Raw genomic sequence first — 5192 nt, 5'->3', positions numbered from 1 at the left:
ATTAAGTTTAATTAAAGTATGTGTACATGTCTGGCAAGTCGGAGACAATCCATTAATATTAGCAGCCTTCTCTAATAGCAGGGATGCTCTGTGGAAAGAGCCCAGGGCTTTAAATATTCACTGTAGTGTGTGTGTGTGTGTGTGTGTGTGTGTGTGTGTGTGTGTGTGTGGAGAGAGAGAGAGAGAGAGAGAGAGAGAGAGAGAGAGAGAATGAGAATGAGAATGAGAATATAGATGTCAGAGGACAACTTGTGACACTGGGTTCTCTCCTTCCACCAAGTGGAACCAGAAGTCATTCTCGGGTCCCCGAGCTCGGTGGCAGGTGTCTTTACATGCTGCCCCATCTCGCTGACCCAGTTTTTTGTCTCTTGCCTGTAAAAGCCTAGAGGTAAACACACCAGAGCTCGTGCTGAGTTTGCACAATCTGCTGGGGACCCAGGACTCTCCATACTTGCCGTTCTGCCAAGTTCAGCAGGAAGCTGCCATCTCATGGTCTCACGTGGCTGCAAATCTCCAGCAACCGAGTCCCATTTCAACTAGCAGGAAGGAGTAAGGTGTGTGGTGGGGCTAACCAATTCTCTTTGAAGGGATGGCCCAGAAGTTAGACATGCACTGTCCTGCAAAGCTTTGGATTGAGTCGGCCATGCGGCTTTCCCGGGTATCAAGGCATTCTGGGAAGTGTGGTGTCTATTCCAGGAGCCATGTGAACAGTTACACTTGGGATCCTCTCTCTGAGGAAGGGATTATCACTGGGGAAAAGCTGTCTGCCTCAGCCCCAGTGCCCCATGTGACAGACTGACACACGGACAGAGGGACGATGGGCATGGAATCCCTCAGAGCACCCGGCCCTCAAAGGGCCCGCTCTGTCCTAGGCAGGCCTGACTTCCAAAGAGTTTCTTCCTATGAACCTCCGGTCCAAGTCACAGGGGAACAGGGTCAGCTCAGGGTGAGGGTGGGAGTGTGGGGTGTGGAGTGAGAGTGGGGACAGGGGAATTTTCTTTCACGGATTATTTGGCAACAGGGAGCCAAATGTGAGCCAGACAGCATGGACGTCTTAACCACTTAACATTTAAATTAGAAAATAAAAAAGACTTAGCAACTTTGCTTTTGGATAATGTTTATTGATGTGGAGAAATTTAATCACTATTATAGCCTTCTTTTTAAGGAAGTCAATACACAAAGCCAAAGGTGACCTGGCTATGGTACCTTGTAGTTGCTTTTTTTTTTTTTTTTTTTTTTTTTTTTAAGACTAGGTCTTTTCGTTGCCCTGGCTGGCCTAGAACTGACCAGGCTGGCCTCAAACTCACAGAGAACCTCCTGCCTCTGCCTCCTGAGTGCTAGGATTAAGGGCATGCCGCACCCGACCTGGCCCTGAAGTTGCTCTCACACACTGCAAAGAATCGAAAGATGGCTACTGAACAGCCTCTCCACAGACCTCTGCTCTCCTCTCTCCCTCGACTTGGGGTGAGTGTCTGTGCTATTGCCCAGGGGAAGACAGAGTTCAGAGAAGGGAGCTAGGCAGGGGACAAGGGACGGGAGGGCTGGGTTCTGGTCCCAGCTTCTGGCCTCAGTCTTCCTAAGTGGTACAATAGAGACTTGGGCTTCAGAGCTCTTAAGGCTAGATCTGCAAAGGTTCTCTGCTCAGCACGCCAATCCACTGATCCTCCAGGCCACGTTCACTCTGGGGAAACCTTTCTTTAACCAGAGCAGTTGCTACGGTCTCCTTTCAAATTTACTGGTAGCCAATCTTGCCCCAATCCCACACACCTAGGGTCTTTACCATTGAGCAATAGAAGGGGCAAACTTGTGGAGTGTGTGTGTGTGTGTGTGTGTGTGTGTGTGTGTGTGTGTGTGTGTGTGTGTTGGTCTCTGGTTGAGGCAGTGAAGGGGTGGGGGTGGGGGTGGGAGTGGGCAAGACGTTGGAAGAGGCTGCAGCAGGAAAGAGACTAGGTACTGTCATCCTCCCCCCTACTCTTTCTTCTTCTCCATGGTTTTTTGAGTCAGGGTTCCCTCTGTAGCCCAGGCTGGCCTGAAGCTCACAGTAGGTCCTCCCTCCTCAGCCTCTCAAGTGCTGGGATTACAGGCATGAACCTCCTGCTTCTTTTGAGCTCTTCTTCCTTTCCTCTCTTCTTCTCCTACTTCAGTTACAGATGTTCTGGTTCACAATTTCCCCCATCTTCCTCCTGGGGTGGGATTCTTGTCTCCTCCCTGATCTGGGTCTTGTGGTGCAGAGCCTTGGGCTCCACCAACTGCAAGCAGACCCTGCCTCCCCAGTGCGGAAGCAGAATGCCCCCCTTATTGGACGCTGCCTGCCTTGTCTTTCAGGGCACCCTTCACGGCAGGCCTCTAATTTACTCAACTGCTCCTGAGCCTCCTGTAATCACAGGATGACTCCCCACACAGCCTCCCAGGAGTCTTTCTGTCTCCTTCCTTCTCAAATCCCCGAGGGCCCTCTGAGCTCCGGCAGCCCAAGCTCCGCCATCAGTAGTCCCCACTCAGGCTCCCTCAGGGGTCCTGACGAGGCTTCTCCCAATGGACCCCTGACCCTATTGGACACAGCTATTGTGGGAACAATAGCAAAAATTAGAGATAGCAATTTTGTGCTCATAATTGTGTTTTATATTTTAAAAAAAAATAACAAGGATTTGGAAACAGAATAACCCTCGGGGCCCAGAAAACCCAGATCCACCCTGTCTCCGTTTCCTGGCAACTGTCACTGAGCAGTTCCTGAGACCGGTGCCCTTCGTGCGGTGTTCCTGCTAAGAGGCCAAACGTGGGACTCAGAGCCTAGGATGATACAGGATATTTTGGGGTGTATTTGAATTCAAAGGAGCCTTTCTTGCCTCTTGCTGAGCCTGGAGCAGGGATGGGTCTCAGAAAATTCAACAGCCGCTATAGCTGCCCCGAGCCAATGAATGAAATTTACAGGCCACAGAAAAAGAGTTTTAATGTTGGTCCCCGAATATGGGATGCCCTCAAGATACGAGTGGTACGGTGCTGTTTGTGGGATTGATGGCAGAAACTGGGGCGAAGCATGGGGAGGGGTCAGTGCAGTTGGGGCACCGCACCGATGAGCTGTCCAGCTGCTTCCTCTCAGGATTCCTCAGACTTTTTCACTGTAGCTCCCAGGCAGGGATATGAGATAACAAGGAACCAGTTCTCTCTGCATCCTGGCCTCTAGCAAGAACATTCCAGAGCTGCTGCTTTGGGGTCCTTGACCTACTAGACCAGTTTCTATCTCCTGTTCTCCTCGAGGCCACAATCCCCGTCCGTGTTTTTTTTTTTTTTTTTAATCTCCCCTCCCCTTCCCCCAGCCCTAATAGAGGCTTTAGATGAAAACAGAGAGGCCAGTACGCAACCAGCCCAGGGCACTGCCCATTTAGTCTCTCCTCCTTTATCTATTTCTTTTTTTTTTTTCTTTCACCAACCTCACAGAGGGCTTCTATTTGTTTATTTAAAAACAAATTTTAAAAAGTAAAATGAAACCAGGTGAGATTAAGACACATTAACCAAACTGCAGCGTAGAAAAAGGGACTTGCTGGAAACACGATGAAGACCACTGGAGATTTCACAGACACACGGAAGAGCTCACGTTGTCAACAGAATTAAGCCGCTATGAATTCTCCCCAGAACGTCAAGGTTTCATTTGGCTCAGCCTGAGATCTCGCTCAATTTCAAACTGCCTGTGGTCCACGCGCTCCAGAACAGCTTTCCGTTCAATGTACCCTTCTTTCCCTCGGTTATGGATGGCCAGCTCTTCACCAATCCCTTCTTCTCCCTTGAAGCTCCCCCAGTCCAATTTGGATTTCTCAAGGGTGCTCATTTTCTGTTTCTTGGCTCCAATTTTTCCTAAAAGGCTGCTCATCCCACTTGTTCTTTTTATCCCTGACCCAGCAGGGAGTGGTGTCGCCCTGAAGTGACAAGAGCCTGTGGTTTTTCTTTCTCTGTTTGCTTGAGGAGAGACTTGGCTTCCGTAGATGTGGCATCTACTTCCTTAGTCACCCTTACCTCTTCGCCAGCAAAGTCAAACACCGTGGTAATCTTCACCTTTTCTGATTCTTTAGGTTTCTCTAGTTCACCTGCTTTCACCAATGGTTCACTTGAACTAGCCTCTTCAGTCTCCGCTGCTACCTTGACTTGTGGACTTGGGGCTGCTTTTGACCTTGGTCCTACATCATTAAGGAGGCTGGCCCACAATTCATCTTCCTTCTTCTTCCTTGCATTCTCTGACCCAAGGCCTCCTTCTTGCTCCTCTTCATCTTCTTCACTACTGCTACCTCCTGAGTCTTCCCTGCCGTCGTCCTCTTCGTCTAACAAGAGGCCACTTTGCTTTCTCTTCCTGGCTGGAATGCTCTGAGCCTTCCTTCTTTTCCCTTCGGTTTTCTCAGCCTGCTCTTCACCATCCACTTCACCTTCCTTCACCGATTCATTGACATCATCTTCACTGTACTCGCCACCCGATGGCGCAAGTCCTCATCCTCATCCGATGTGGAGAAGTCTTCAGAGTCGAATTCTCCCATGCTGCTGTCACTTGGGGCCTGCTACCAACACGACTGCGGCCACTGCCCCAAAATAGCGAAGCTCTAGGGTGAGACCATAGAGGTACAGGACCAGCAGCTAGGGCCGCCCTAGAGGCGAGCTATCTATTTCTTAAGTGACACAGTAGCCCCTCCCTCCATGCTGCTGTTTGCAGCTACACAAGGAACACCATGTTACTCCCTCCCGCCTTGTGGTTCAGCCCTCTCTTGATATTTGACAGGAGAAGATGTTTCTTGCAAGGTGTCTGATTTCCAGAAGACCAAAGAGCAAATCTGGGTGGATGCTCTCTGGTCTCACTGTGGATGCGGATCACCAGGTGGGCTGCTTACTACCCTCAGAATTGGGCTTAAGGGCTCTGCGGTACTAGAAGAGATCACAATGGGAGGCATCATGTCGGCTGGTGGTGTAAAATCCCCCTTAAACCAGGTCCAGGTTTCTCCCCAGTGTACATGTATCTCACCTAAAGACAGGCTGAAGTCTTGAGCCCTCAACACCTTGGACTGCAACCTTGTCTGTAAATGAAGTCGTTACTGCCTTCCTGGAACGCACCAGAGCCCTAATCCAGTATGATCTGTGTAGGAAGGAAGGAGAGCCAAGCACAGGCAAGGCCTCCAGTAAGGGAGCAAAAGTCACAGGGGACACAGACACACACT

General features: G+C 50.1%; 1 pseudogene; it reads right to left on the bottom strand.

Moving 5' to 3' along the window:
- Positions 1 to 3634: 3634 nt before the first annotated feature.
- Positions 3635 to 4629, bottom strand: LOC116905649 (annotated as a pseudogene).
- Between the last annotated feature and the right edge of the window lie 563 nt (positions 4630 to 5192).

This window comes from Rattus rattus, chromosome 7 (genome assembly GCF_011064425.1).
Source record: "Rattus rattus isolate New Zealand chromosome 7, Rrattus_CSIRO_v1, whole genome shotgun sequence".
NCBI classification, from domain to species: Eukaryota; Metazoa; Chordata; class Mammalia; order Rodentia; family Muridae; genus Rattus; species Rattus rattus.
The sequence above is the reverse complement of the archived record's forward strand: the minus strand, read 5'-3'. Positions and strand labels throughout refer to the sequence as shown.